General features: G+C 50.0%; 1 protein-coding gene across 3 annotated transcripts in view; it reads right to left on the bottom strand.

Moving 5' to 3' along the window:
• LOC140729208 (lysine-specific demethylase 6B-like) overlaps positions 1 to 16,182 on the bottom strand; it is a 264,889-nt gene that overhangs the window by 140,636 nt on the left and 108,071 nt on the right. For all 3 annotated transcript variants that reach the window (XM_073048717.1, XM_073048723.1, XM_073048719.1), the window contains one exon: positions 3,082 to 3,144. The gene's annotated coding sequence lies outside the window, so the exon portion shown is untranslated. The remainder of the gene's footprint in view (positions 1 to 3,081; positions 3,145 to 16,182) is intronic.

Genomic DNA, 16,182 nt, shown 5'->3' with positions numbered 1-16,182 from the left:
TCAAACCCATGCCCTCTGGTTCTTGATTCCCCAGTGCTGGGAACGGACTGAGTACTCACCCATCGATATCTCTCATGACTTTACGATCGTCTGTAAGGCCATCCCTCATTCTCCTATCAGGTCCCAACCTGCCCAAACTCCCAAGTCAATCCCTTGAGTCCTGGCCAAACTCCGAATCCATCCCACGAGTCCTGGCAATGTCTTTGTTAAGTCTCCTCTGCAACTTTCCAACTCATTAGCAGATTTCCTGTAGCAGGGTGGCCAAAACGGAACAAATGTTCTGAATGTGATCTCACTGACATCTTGTACAATAGGCACATGATTTCACAACTGCTGACTGATGAAGGGCTGCATGTAAAACCCCTTCTTCTGTGAATCCACTTTCAGGGAACCATGTACTCATACTCCTGGGTTAATCTGTTTTTTACAACACTCCTCGAGGCCCTGACACCGGCCGTGAAAGCTCGGACCCAGAATGCCACCCCTTTATTGAGAATAATCCTTCATTCGCCCATCTGCAAATCGACAAAATTCCTCTGCAAGTCCTGATAACCATCTTCAATGTCAATGGTACCAACTAATTTAGTGTCTGCTTGGCGTTTCTACCATCAGAAAGGAAGTACAGGAGCCTGAAGAGTCTAACTCAATGTAGGAATGGTTTCTTCCCCTCCGCCAACAGATCAACAATCTGTAGATCTACAACCCATCAACTCTACCTCACTATTCCTGCATTTTACTGTATGGCTGCCACAAAACAACAAACTTCAGTGATCCGTAGAATCCAGGACATTTTCAAGGAGTGACGTCCATCGTTAGGGACCCCCCATTACCCAGGACATGCCCTCTTCTCATTGTTACCATCAGGGAGGAGGTACAGGAGCCTGAAGGCACACACTCAGTGATTCAGGAACAGTTTCTCCCCCTCTGCCATCTGATTTCTGAACGGACATTCGACCCATGAACTCACTACTTTTCTTTCATTTCTGCTTTAATATATATACACTTCGTTTATCTATTTGTTTCTATATTATTATGTATTGCATTGTATTGCTGCCGCAAAAATTAACAAATTTCACAACATATGCCGGTGATATTAAACCTGATTGTAATCTGTGACTCATCCACACACAGTTCTAACTTCGGAAATCTCAATCACCCCTCAAAAAAATCCCCCTCTTTGTATTATTAGTTTGAAGTTTTAAGATTTCTTATTATAACCTATAGTAATTTTTATGTCTTGCATTATACCGCTGCTCCAAAACAACGATTGTCATCATTTAGTTACAGTGATGGGGTGGAGATACGTTTCCACCCAGAGGAGGTGGAAGGCACACCTTCCCTCCGCTAGCCTGTGGGTCTCCCCTCGGCAAGGTGCAGCACCTGCTTAGCCCCCCCACCCCGCCCCAACCCCTGATCAGGGACACGTGAACCCACGGGAGCAGGAGGTGGATGGTCGGATGAGCAGCTAGTGAATATCACAAGTCCTGGTTATGTGACCACTGACACCAGGCAGACAATCTCTGAAGAGTATTGATAATGGCTGGGGTCACCCGTCTTGTAAAGACACTGCCCAGAAAAAGGCAATGGGCAAAACACTTCTGTAGAAAAATTTGCCAAGAACTATATGGTCACGGAAAGACCGTGATTGTCCACGTCACACTGGCACGGCCCAGAATGAGTGAATGATACTGTAGTTGGGATACTGTAAGACCAAAACATAACCTTACTGAATGGCCGAACAGCTCCAGCTAATGTTGAAATTTTACAAGGCATTGGTGAGGCCAAATTTGGAGTATTGTGTACAGTTCTGGTCACCGAATTATAGGAAAGATGTCAACAAAATAGAGAGAGTACTGAGGAGATTTACTAGAATGTTACCTGGGTTTCAGCACCTAAGTTACAGAGAAAGGTTGAACAAGTTAGGTCTTTATTCTTTGGAGCGTAGAAGGTTGAGGGGGGACTTGATAGAGGTATTTAAAATAATGAGGGGGACAGATAGAGTTGACGTGGATAGGCTTTTTCCATTGAGAGTAGGGGAGATTCAAACAAGAGGACATGAGTTGAGAGTTAGGGGGCAAAAGTTTAGGGGTAACACGAGGGGGAACTTCTTTACTCAGAGACTGGTAACTGTGTGGAACGAGCTCCTAGTAGAAGTGGTAGAGGCAGGTTCGGTATTGTCATTTAAAGTAAAATTGGATAGGTATATGGACAGGAAAGGAATGGAGGGTTATGGGCTGAGTGCAGGTTGGTGGGACTAGGTGAGAGTAAGCGTTCGGCATGGACTAGAAGGGCCGAGATGGCCTGTTACCATGCTGTAATTGTTACATGGTTATGTGGTTATAATTGTGATATCATTTTAAGCAGCACTTCAGAGACTCTTCAGGATGACAGAATGATGAAGGGTTGTGTAGGAGGGAAGGGTCAGATTGACCTTACAGTAGGTTAAATGGTTGGCACAACATCTTTAATTTGTCAGTGACAATAACTCTGATTCAACTGCTGACAATATTTTGTACATTCTCATCCAAATCATTCCTATGGATGACACGCTGCAGCAGGACCAGCACCGAGCCCTGAGACACGACACCAGTCCAAAACCCAGTCTTCCAGTGTCACGTTCTGCTTCCTACACCAGGCCAACAGTGCAGCTAGCTAGCGCGCTCTCCCTGGATCCGACACGATCTGTCTTTGTACAGCAGCCTGCCACGTGGAAACCGATCAGAAACAATACTGACACCCACGCAGACCACCTTGAGCTGCAGGATGGATTGAACAAAACCCGCCCAAGGTCCACACCAACACCAGGACAGAGGCAGGCACGGCAGATGGCTGTTACCTTCTGCTGCCTCTCTGGGCTGTATCAGGCTTACAGAAATGCTGGAGCTCTGAAGGATACCATACCCCCGGCCAGGAAGAGGACTAGGCTCAGTTAACGCCTGAGTCACACACCGTCCCATCCCTGGGTTCCAGGAAGCCCAGCAGAGTGCGAACACACTTTACCATCAAATCCAAAGCCAAGGACGCAAACAATAGTGACCGGCAACATGACCAGAGACACTGAAAGGGCAACAGGTTACTCACCATTAGTAGAGCGATGGCTCCCGTAATTCTCCGCACAGTGTTCACCACAACAGTGGCATGGTTCTGGGGGAGCAGGGAGAGAGAGGGTCAGTTAGTGCACAAGGGGAGAGTCAGAGACACCATGGGTAAAGACATACGGTCAGACACAGAGTGAAGCTCCCTCTACACCGTCCCATCACACACTCCCAGGGTCAGACACAGAGTGAAACTCCCTCTACACTGTCCCATCACACACTCCCAGGGTCAGACACAGAGTGAAGCTCCCTCTACACCGTCCCATCACACACTCCCAGGGTCAGACACAGAGTGAAGCTCCCTCTACACTGTCCCATCACACACTCCCAGGGTCAGACACAGAGTGAAGCTCCCTCTACACTGTCCCATCACACACTCCCAGGGTCAGACACAGAGTGAAGCTCCCTCTACACTGTCCCATCACACACTCCCAGGGTCAGACACAGAGTGAAGCTCCCTCTACACTGTCCCATCACACACTCCCAGGGTCAGACACAGAATGAAGCTCCTTCTACACTGTCCCATCACACACTCCCAGGGTCAGACACAGAGTGAAGCTCCCTCTACACCGTCCCATCACACACTCCCAGGGTCAGACACAGAGTGAAGCTCCCTCTACAGTACACTGTCCCATCACACACTCCCAGGGTCAGACACAGAGTGAAGCTCCCTCTACACTGTCTCATCACACACTCCCGGGGTCAGACACAGAGTGAAGCTCCCTCTACACTGTCCCATCACACACTCCCAGGGTCAGACACAGAGTGAAGCTCCCTCTACAGTACACTGTCCCATCACACACTCCCGGGGTCAGACACAGAGTGAAGCTCCCTGTACACTGTCCCATCACATACTCCCAGTGTCAGACACAGAGTGAAGCTCCCTTGACACTGTCCCATCACACACTCCCAGGGTCAGACACAGAGTGAAGCTCCCTCTACACTGTCCCATCACACTCTCCCGGGGTCAGACACAGAGTGAAGCTCCCTCTACACTGTCCCATCACACACTCCCAGGGTCAGACACAGAGTGAAGCTCCCTCTACACTGTCCCATCACACACTCCCAGGGTCAGACACAGAGTGAAGCTCCCTCTACACTGTCCCATCACACACTTGCTGGGCATGATATTAACTGGTGTTAAATTGACACTCACTGGCACTCGATAGTTGCAGATGAAAACCTGCTTTGTTTCCAGCTGCCACACGAGACTGGCTGCCACATTGAGTGTGGCTCGGTGAGACTGTGTGGTGAGCATTTCCCCCCTCCCCTGACCCCCGAAGTTCAGTTCTCACACAGGTGCTGTTATCTCAGCATCCGAATGTTGTCTGCACTCGCAGCAGTCACTCTGGTACAACCCAAACCCCCCACAGACCTCCAACCAACCATCACCCCTGCCTGGCTATGTAACCGCACCACTGGGTTTGGGCTGTGGACCTGAAACGTGGTTAGAACCCGGACATTCAATACAACCCAGCTGGCTCGCTCTCTCTCTCACACACACACATAGATACACACATTCACACACACAAATACAGATACACTGCCACACACACAGATGCACAGACACTGACATGCATACAATCATTTTGACCCACTGAAATTCATACACACACACACACACAACCATGCATACTAACACTCGCACACAGACACACTTGCATGCATACATGTAAACACAAATACAAGTGGATTACGCCTGCACATACATACACGAATGTGAATACACAAGTGCAAACATCGCTCAGTAACCATTTTATTAGACAGACCAGTACACCTTCCCGATAATACAAATGTCTAATCAGCCAATCATGTGGCAGCAACTCAGTGCATAAAAGCATGCAGACATGGTCAAGAGGTTCAGATCAAACATCAGAATGGGGAAGAAATGTGATCTGAGTGACACTGACAGTGGAATGACTGTTGGTGCCAGACAGGGTGGTTTGAATATCTCAGAACCTGCTGATCTCCTGGGATTTTCACACACAACAGCCTCTAGAGTTTACAGAGAATGGTGCTAAAAACAGAAAACATCCAGTGAGCGGCAATTCTGTGGGTGAAGACACCTTGTTAATGAGAGAGGTCAGAGGAAAATGGCCAGACTGGTTCAAGCTGACAGGAAGGTGACAGTAACTCAAATAACCACACGTTATAACAGTGGTGTGCAGTGGAAAGCATCTCTGAACACACGTCAGACGTTGAAGAGGATGGTTTACAACAGCAGAAGACCACACTGGGTTCCACTCCTGTAGCTAATAAAGTGGCCACTGAGTGTATAAGCTCCCACACACACAGACGTGCATGTACACACGTATGCATACATAATCACATGTATTCATATACAAAGGCACACACACAGTAACACACAAATGCATTTGCATGCACACCTATAGATACAACTACACACAATATGTATGTATATACAGACAGACACACAAGCACGTGTGTACATCTTAACACACACAGAGACAGCAGCACTGGGTGAGCTGGTTATGAAAGGTTTCCCTGCTAAACACCTTTCGGTCTCCCCTCAGCTTCACTGCACCCGCACAATACCCAAAGGTTCAAAGTACATATATGTCACCATTTGCAACCCTGAGGTTCATTTTCTCAGGAATTTACGCACGTGCATAAGTGGTGGGAGAAAAAGAGGGTGCAAGTCTCCAAAACCCGACTTATACATATGTATGGCAACAGAAGTTTGAAGTATATTATCAAAATATGTATAAATTATACGGCCTTATTCATCTCCTCCATGGGCAGCCACAAAACAAGAAACTCGAAAGAACTCATTGGAAAAAAGACTAACAAACACCCAATGTGCAGAGAAAGAAAAAAAGAACAAATTGTGAAAGTAATAAAAGTAAGCAACGCTATTCAGAATGGAAGTGAGTCTACAGACATGAAGCCTGGAGCCAGGCCACAGCCCGAACCTCAGTTCATCACACAGCAGAACAAACCGTCGCGGAGCCCCCAGACTCGAAGCCCAGAGCAGCTGGAGCAGGCCACAGGACCTGATGGTTGAAGGGCAACCTTGATGGTTCTTGAACCTGGTGGTGTGGGACTTGGGCCTCCTGCACCTTTGGTCCATTGGAAGCAGGGGAAAGGGAGCGTGCCCTAGATTGTGGGGGCCCGAGTCTCTGCCACCACTTCCCTTTCAGGGTGCAACCCCTCCAACACCCTCTTATTCCTCAGTCTACCCCTCACTTCCCACGTTTACATCTGCCTCTGCCCCTCCAATTATCTTGTCCTCATTCACTCTGCCAGGACCTCCTCACAAGCTGAAACACCTCAGTTACACACAGTTACTGTGGACCCCTCTGTTGCACAGTAAACACCCCCACCTCTCCTACCTTTGCTCTCAGATCACTGGAATTGGTTTATTATTGTACAGTGAAAAGCTTGCCTTGAATAATGTACGTTGATAAAAAAAAACTGGTGAGGGTTGAGAAGGAAATGCCACATTTCTTTAGCCTCCTAGGGAAGTGGAGGCATTAGTGAGATCTTTCTGTGGTTGGTGATATTCATTTCGAGGAACTTGAAGTCTCAACCCTCTCGATCTCAGTACCATTGATGTAAACCGGAGAGTGTGCATTGCGAACTGCTCCCCACTCTTACCCTATCCTTCCTGAAGTTAACGCTCTCCAGTCCTGCAGAAGTCCCCAGTGTAAATTCGATATTCCGGTACTATAACGACAAGACAATTGACGGGGCCCTCGAGCACAGCCTGACTATTATTTTACCCAGTCTGGCATTAACTTGCTGACCTTGCGTTCTGTTCGATGCCTCGACCAGAAAAGCTGTCTGCCCTGCTGTTTTCATCCAGCCTCTGACATTTCATTGGGATGAAAGGACGTATCCTGTATCCGTTCAGGCAACAAATTCCAGTCTGTCACCGCCCTCCGGGTGAAGAAATGCTTCCCTCCTACCTCCTCGACCACAGGTCCAGCTACCTTCCAGTGATCTGTGCCAGGGACAGCTTCTCCCTCTCTGTTATAAAACTATTGACCTCACAACCTGTCTTGTTATAACCTTGAACCTGTTTCTTTACCTGCACTGCACTCTCTCTGTAGCTGCTACTCTTTATTCTGCATTCTTATTGTTCTACCTTGTTCTACCTCAATGCACTGTGTAATGACTTGATCTGTATGAACAGTGTGGACAGCTTCCACTCACACGACAATAATAAACCAATTCCAGTTTCCACACTCCCCACAGGACTGGCCACTTTGACAGATGCCCCTGCATCATGGGACTGTGGGAAGAGGCCAAATTCTGGTCTCAATCTGGGGTTCAGTGGGTGGTGGGCCTGCCAGGGAAGCGAGCCCACGTGAGCCTCGCCTGCACTGGACCCTCTTTGCGATTGCAACTCATATTTTAATTTTATTTATTGAGATACAGTGTAGAACAGACCCCTCTGGCCCAACGAGCCGCAACGCCCAGCAACCCACCATTTTAACCCCAGCTCAATCGTGGGACAATCTACAATGACCAATTAACCTGCTAGCCGGTACGTCTTTGGACTGTGGGAGGAAACTCACGCCATCACGGGGAGAACGTACAAACTCCTCACAGAGAGCATCACAAACAGGAGAACGTCTGCGGATGCTGGAAATCCAAAGCTACACACTCAACATGCTGGAAGAACTTGGCAGGCCAGGCAGCAGCTACGGAATCTTCTCCACAGATACTGCCTGAACTGCTGAGTTCCTCCAGCTCCATACAGATGGTGCCGGAATTGAACTCCGAACTCCTGAGCTGTGATACGGTGGTGCCCACTGCCCTCTAGCAGACTCTTTCTCCAACGTTTTACCCCTCCCATCTTCCGATATTACCTCCACCCCTCTCCCTGCCCACCCACTTTCCCCCTCGCCTAGTCCCAACCCATCACTTTTTCCTCCTTCCCTTCCCTCCACTTTCTTACTCTGTTTCCTTCCCCTTCCTTTCCAGCTCCGAAGATTTCCAGTGTCTGCAGAACCTCTCGCGTTGATGAATATTTTCAGAATTCTCCAATCTATCACTGTTGTATCTTGTATAAAGTCAATGCCTGGTAGCAATGATTTGATCTGTATGAATGGCAGACAAGGCTCGTTTCTCACTGCACCTCGGTACATGCGACAATAATAAACCAATTTCTGTGCAGAACTGCTGTGGATTTATAAATCTGGAGGTCATTCTGCCCACAAAATCTCTGCTGTCCACAGAGCACTGCCTGAATTATAGACATGTGGTATGTACGGACCAAGGGCGTGGGTGGGTTCACGATGACGTTTGCTGGCTGCCTGCAGGACTTGCAGGTATTTTCTGCCGGGTGGGGATGGGGCATTTTGCCCCCTGCTGAGGGACAACCCCTCACTTTCTGACTGAATCTTAAGGGCAATACAGAATCCAACGCTGATTTCAACCACTTCAAGTCTTCTGTTTACTTACTTAGAGACACGGCTCAGAACAGTCCCTACTGGCCCTTTGCGTCATGCTGCCCACAACCCACCAATTTAACCCTAACCTAATCTCAGGACAATTTTCAATGACCAGTTAACCTACTACTTGGTATGTCTTTGGAGTGTGGGAAGAAACTGGAGCACCCGGAGGAAACCCACACTTACGGGAAGGACAGAGGTTTACAGAGGTCACTGGGTTGTAATAATGTCGTGCTAACCGCTACACTACCGTGGTGCCCCACAAAGTTCTGTTGAAAAATGTTAAACCTCCAAATCTGTTTCTCTCTCTCTCTCTCCCCACAAACGCTGCCTGACCAGCTGGATATTTTAGACCATCAGATATAGAAGCAGAATTAGGCCATTTGGCCCATCAAGTCTGCTTCGCCATTTCATCATGGCTGATCCGTTCTTCCTCTCAACCGCAGTCTCCTGCCTCCCTCCCATATCTCTTCATGCCCTGAATAAGACCATTGGGTATAAGAGCAGAATTCGGACATTAACAGAAATTAATTTTCTAACACACTCCTTTAATGCAGGTTTCCAGCATCTGCAGTATTTTGCATCTAACAGCCTCCCTTCCCACACCTCTACCAGCCCAATCTGCAGCTTTAAAGCTCTCTCAAGCCAGCTAATATATTGCTGATGGTGTCACATCTAGGCATGAGAACATAAATCAGGAATAGGCCATTCAGCCCACAATGTTTGTGCTAATCATGATGGCAAATTATACTAGACCCACCTGCTCGCACATGGTCTGTCTCCCTTCACCCCCTGCACATTCGTGCTTCTGTTTAACACTCTCATAAACACCTCCACCCCCACCCCTGGCAGCACTTCCAGGCACCCTGTGTGAAGAACTTGCCCTCAAATTTCCTTTAAACTTTCTCCCTTTAAGCTGAAGTGCATGCCCGCTCATACCTGATATTTCTATCCTGGTTAAGAGACTATCTACCCTATCTACACGTCTAGTAATTTTATAAATTTCTGTCCGGTCTTCCCTCCGCCTCCGATCTTTATTCTGCATTGTTATTGTTTCATTTAGTTCTACCTCAACAGAGCTGGTGGCTTTGTTGCATTAGGAGTTTCAGCAGATTTGGTACATCACCAAATTTCTACAGATGAATGATCCTACAGGAGGATCACAACCTTGTCATGGGGTTTGGAGGCTTGCGTGCCTCAATGACCCGGAGAGTGATGGTGGCTGGAGTCAGGGCTTTATGCTTTGGCTCTTGGTCTGGTCACCCAGGTCAAACAGGTCAAAGGGTAGAGGCCAGACTAAGAGCAGGCCACCAGTCCTCCAGGTTCAGGGGTTCAGCTCAGGGCTAACGACCCTGACTGGTAAAACACAACTGTTACAGAAACAGCAATGAAGAATCCTTCATCCTCTGAGTGTGACGGTGTCCGAGTCTCCACTCGGGACTTGTGTGACTGACAGGAGTGAAGCCCTGAACACCGGCAGAGATGGAGGACGTTCACTGCTGCCCTAAACGTCAGCGGTGTTGCGGCAGTTTACCACAGGTGAATGATGGAGAGTGTTCACTGCTTTGCATGGAGGCTCCAAAGAACAGGACCGAAAGAGGGTCGTAGACTCAGTCCGTTCCATCACAGGCACAACTCTCCTCTCCATGGAGGACGTCTTCAAGAGGCAGTACTTCAAGAAGGTAGTACCCATCATTAAGGACCCTCACCCCACCACCCGGGACATGCCCTCTTCTCATTACTACCATCAGAGAGGAGCCACAGGAGCCTGAAGACCATCAGATTCCAGAACAGTCCATGAATCCATGACCACCACCTCACTTCTATTTTTGTAATTTATGGGTTTTTTATTGTCTTTACATTGCTGCCACAAAACAAGATCACAGAAATAATAAATCTGTTTCTGAAAAACTGCGAAGTGACCTTCCTGTCAGATTGAACCAACCTCACCATTCTCTCAATAACAAGGCATTTTCGACCACGGAAATGCCACTCACTGGATGCTCTTTTTTTTGCACCATCCTCTGTAAACTCAAGACCAGGAGTTCCCAATCATCTTTATGACAGTGAGCCTTACCATCAGCCAAAGAAGTCTGTGGACCCCAGGTTGGGAACCCCTGCTCCTTGCCCTAGAGACCTCCGTGCCAGTTGTGAGATACTCAGACCACCCAGTCTGGCACCAACAATTCAGGAACAGCTTCTTCCCCTCTGCCATCGGATTTCCGAATGGACATGAACACTACCTCACTTTTTTTTTGCAATACTTAATTTAACTACTTAATATACTGTACATATACTTACTGTAATTCAGTTTTTTTCTCTTTATTATGTATTTCATTATAATGCTGCTGCTAAGACAACAAATTTCACGACATATGCTGAAGATATGATTCTGAGAGTTACCCCAATCACATTTCTTTCCCCATTCTGATGTTTGGTCTGAACAACAACTGAACCTCTTGACCGTGCCCGTGTGCTTTTACTCATTGAGTGGCTGCCACCTGATTGGCTGGTTGGATATTTGTATTAATAAGCAGGTGTACAGTACACCTAATAAAGTGGTCACTGAGCGTAGATCACTGATAATAAACCTGATTCTGCTTCTGACGTTCAGAACAAGAATTTGAAAACGGTGAAAGCAAAGAGTTAACAGCCTGGTACAAGATCACAAACGTGTTCCTAAACGTGGCTTTTATTTGTATGGATTTTATGCCACCGTCACACATCTCCCGAGAGAGCGGATTCCGCACTATTGATCTCAATTATGGGTACGTTTACGGTCTGGGAGCACGCTGAGAGCCAGCAGCTCACTGGCCTTACGGGAACGCTCCCACTGGAGCATCTCTTCACAGCCTCCACCCCACCCCCCAGCAATATACAAATAGATATCCTCTTCCATCCTCACCCCTCCTCACACACAAACACCTGACCAACTGGAACCCGGGGTGGTGCAGGACGGTCACTCACACAGAGTGCTGCAGGAACTCAGCAGGTCAGGCAGCACCTGTGGAAAGGAATAAGCCACCGATGTTTCGGGCCGGGACACTTCTTCCGGACTGGCAAGGAAGGGGAAGATGCCAGAGTAAGGTGAGGGGAGGGGAAGGTGGTCAAACTAGACTAGAACGTGATAGGTAAGATCAGGTGAGGGGAAAGGTGGATGGGTGGGGGGAGGTGAGACACTGGGAGGTGATGGGTGAGACTGGGTGAGGGGGAAGGTGGATGGGTGGGTGGGTGGGGGGAGGTGAGACACTGGGAGGTGATAGGTGAGACTGGGTGAGGGGGAAGGTGGATGGGTGGGGGGAGGTGAGACACTGGGAGCTGATGGGTGAGACTGGGTGAGGGGGAAGGTGGGTGTTGGGGGGGATGAAGTGAGACACTGGGAGGTGATGGGTGAGACTGGGTGAGGGGGAAGGTGGGTGTTGGGGGGGATGAAGTGAGACACTGGGAGGTGATGGGTGAGACTGGGTGAGGGGGAAGGTGGGTGTTGGGGGGGATGAAGTGAGACACTGGGAGGTGATGGGTGAGACTGGGTGAGGGGGAAGGTGGGTGGGTGGGGGGAGGTGAGACACTGGGAGGTGATGGGTGAGACTGGGTGAGGGGGAAGGTGGGTGTTGGGGGGGATGAAGTGAGACACTGGGAGGTGATGGGTGAGACTGGGTGAGGGGGAAGGTGGGTGTTGGGGGGGATGAAGTGAGACACTGGGAGGTGATGGGTGAGACTGGGTGAGGGGGAAGGTGGGTGTTGGGGGGGATGAAGTGAGACACTGGGAGGTGATGGGTGAGACTGGGTGAGGGGGAAGGTGGGTGTTGGGGGGGATGAAGTGAGACACTGGGAGGTGATGGGTGAGACTGGGTGAGGGGGAAGGTGGGTGTTGGGGGGGATGAAGTGAGACACTGGGAGGTGATGGGTGAGACTGGGTGAGGGGGAAGGTGGGTGTTGGGGGGGATGAAGTGAGACACTGGGAGGTGATGGGTGAGACTGGGTGAGGGGGAAGGTGGGTGTTGGGGGGGATGAAGTGAGACACTGGGAGGTGATGGGTGAGACTGGGTGAGGGGGAAGGTGGGTGTTGGGGGGGATGAAGTGAGACACTGGGAGGTGATGGGTGAGACTGGGTGAGGGGGAAGGTGGGTGTTGGGGGGGATGAAGTGAGACACTGGGAGGTGATGGGTGAGACTGGGTGAGGGGGAAGGTGGGTGTTGGGGGGGATGAAGTGAGACACTGGGAGGTGATGGGTGAGACTGGGTGAGGGGGAAGGTGGGTGTTGGGGGGGATGAAGTGAGACACTGGGAGGTGATGGGTGAGACTGGGTGAGGGGGAAGGTGGGTGTTGGGGGGGATGAAGTGAGACACTGGGAGGTGATGGGTGAGACTGGGTGAGGGGGAAGGTGGGTGTTGGGGGGGATGAAGTGAGACACTGGGAGGTGATGGGTGAGACTGGGTGAGGGGGAAGGTGGGTGTTGGGGGGGATGAAGTGAGACACTGGGAGGTGATGGGTGAGACTGGGTGAGGGGGAAGGTGGGTGTTGGGGGGGATGAAGTGAGACACTGGGAGGTGATGGGTGAGACTGGGTGAGGGGGAAGGTGGGTGTTGGGGGGGATGAAGTGAGACACTGGGAGGTGATGGGTGAGACTGGGTGAGGGGGAAGGTGGGTGTTGGGGGGGATGAAGTGAGACACTGGGAGGTGATGGGTGAGACTGGGTGAGGGGGAAGGTGGATGGGTGGGGGGAGGTGAGACACTGGGAGGTGATGGGTGAGACTGGGTGAGGGGGAAGGTGGGTGTTGGGGGGGATGAAGTGAGACACTGGGAGGTGATGGGTGAGACTGGGTGAGGGGGAAGGTGGGTGGGTGGGGGGAGGTGAGACATTGGGAGGTGATGGGTGAGACTGGGTGAGGGGGAAGGTGGGTGTTGGGGGGGATGAAGTGAGACACTGGGAGGTGATAGGTGAGAGGTGGGAAAGGGCTGAAGAAGGAATCTGATAAGAGGGGACAATGGGCCATGGGACGGTGCTGGGGGGAAGAGAAGGTCTGGGCAGTGAATGATCTGGGGTCTCCCTTGCACTGTTCATTATCTCAGCCACCTCCCCCCTCCCTCGTTTGCCTCGTTCCCTGCCAGCTCATTTGCGAGAGCGGTTGTAGGTGGTATTTGACCTTCCAGCCCAGCTCCACAGAGACCAGGTCAATTTCTGGTGATGCTGAGGAAAGCCTGAACAGGCTGGATGTTGGACCTTCGCTCTCCGGAGTTTATGAAAACCGGTGATTTTAAATCTACACAGTAGTGGACATGTGTCTCGCAGTATTGGCTTCTTCGGGGGGGGGGGCATGGCCTCAGGCAGCTGGCATCAAAGATTCTCCCCACATTCCCATGAACTCACCCAGATTCAGGGGGCAATTTACAGTGGCCGATTAACTGACCTACCCTGCACGTCATTGGGAAGTGGGAGGAACCCAGGGGAAAGCCACAGGGTCACAGGGAGAATATGCATACTCCCCTCCCCCCACCGGAGCTCAGGATCGAACCCCTGGCCCTGGCCCTGGAGGCAGTGGCTCTACCCACTGTGCCAATGGACACCACCAACACTCTTGTTACCCACCCCCTCATGAAGACTTAACCTCCCCCGTCCACCTTGCCGCAGCATTTTATTTGTCGGCACTCGCTCTGCAACTTCAACGCTAGACTTTGCACAAAAGATCTGTGGATGCTGGAAATGTTGAGGAACACACTCAAAGTGTTGGTGGGACTTTTGACAGAAAATCCTACAAAAGGTAGTGGATTCGGCCCAGTACAACACGGATAAACCTCCCCCACTGAGCACAGCGACATGAAACGCTGTCGTAGGAAAGCAGCATCGGTCACCAGGGACACTCACCACCCAGGCCCTGCTCTTCTTGCTGCTGCCATCAGGTAGAAGGTACAGGAGCCTCAGGACTTGCACCACCGGGTTCTAGAACAGCTACTACCCCTCAACCATCAGGCTTTTGAATAAAAGTGGGTTGTTACATTCACTTGCCCATCCATTGAGATGTTCCCACAACCACTGATCTCACTTTAAGGACTCTTTATCTCAATATCTCATTATTTATTGCAATTTATTTACATTTGCATTTGACCACAGATGGCGGGTAATCGTCTCATCCTGATTATAGCCGTCCTGCGGACCACGTGCGTCTGGAGTGAGAATCCGACCGCCACCAGAAGTCTCCGATGTGGAGAGTCCCTTTCACTGCCAGCTCAGTGAGGTGCCTATGGGACATTCTACCAGGTCTGGACAGACTGCCCCACAGGAACCATTGTGTCCTTCTCCCACGGGATGTTCCGTGTTGAACACTACCCGATGGATCTGTAGTCAAAAGAAACTGTTCCACCGAGGACAAGCAGTGCAGGGAAGTCTGACTGAATGGGACATTGTAATGGCAATGAGGCCAGAGGCCTCTCTTTCACAACAGCGGGGGACAGCACTGTACGAGCGACACTTGATGTTTGCATACTATCAATCTCTGCCTGAGGAACTCCCTCTTAATGCAGGAAGCAACCTCGTTGATATTTACTGCATCCATTTAAAGCCAGTAAATCTTTCCAAGATAAATAAGGCAACCGGACACTGTACTCAGTGCTGTCAAATCTGGACAGCAGTTCAGTCAAGGCTTTATATTCAAAAACACCGAACCAAAATACCAATTACCCTGCTAAATTGGCTCACGTACAAAGTCAATCCCTCAGAGTTGTAGCAATTACTTATCTTTCAGAAATAAATTAAAATTTGTTATTCCTTTACCGAGGATTATCAGCTCTATTGCATCTATTCTATTCGAATCACCTATTGATTCGACTACTACAAGTTCATATCAAGCAGAGATCTCAGGATATTACTCATTGGCACAGATGGTGTAGTGGATAGAGTCACTGCCCCATAGAGCTCCAGAGAACAGGGTTCAATCCCAACCTCCAGGGTGGAAGGGGAGAGCAGGGGCGGTGGAAGGGGCGAGAGGGGGAGGAAGTGGTGAGAGGGGTGGCAGAAGGGCCGATGGGGGATTGGAAGGGGGGAGGGGTGAGTGGGATGAGGGGAGAGGGGGTGGAGAGACAGCAGGAGAGGGAGTGGGGGGAGTGCGGGAGAAGGGGTGGGGGGAGTGCGGGAGAAGGGGTGGGGGGGAGTGCGGGAGAAGGGGTGGGGGGTGTGTGGGTGAGGGGGTGGGGGAGAGAGTGAGAGGGTGGGGAGATTCGAGAGGGACAAGGAGCTACTGAGGAAGAAGTTTTCACACCTCTCGTTTGTGCATTCTGTTCCCCTGGGATCAGTGTGTTGACCTGCCCCTAGTGTGTGGGCAGAATCTGGGGGTAGGTGTGAACGAAAAAGGGATATGATGCAGGATTACTTAGGGTTGATGCTCTCTTCTCATTGTTACCATCAGGGAGGAGGTACAGAAGCCTGAAGGCACACTCTCAATGATTCAGGAACAGCTTCAGCTGTCAGATTTCTGAATGGACAATGAATCCATGGAACATAACTCACTATTGTTTTTTCTTTTTGCACTACTTATTGAATTTATTTTTAATGTAATGTTTATATATACACACACACACACACAGAGTTACAGAACAACTAATCTCATAACACTGAGAGGCCTCTGTCGGTCAGGGTCAATCATGGATGTTGCATCCTAGCTGTCTAGATA

Source organism: Hemitrygon akajei, chromosome 6 (genome assembly GCF_048418815.1).
Source record: "Hemitrygon akajei chromosome 6, sHemAka1.3, whole genome shotgun sequence".
NCBI classification, from domain to species: Eukaryota; Metazoa; Chordata; class Chondrichthyes; order Myliobatiformes; family Dasyatidae; genus Hemitrygon; species Hemitrygon akajei.
This window is presented reverse-complemented; position numbering and strand designations above follow the sequence as displayed.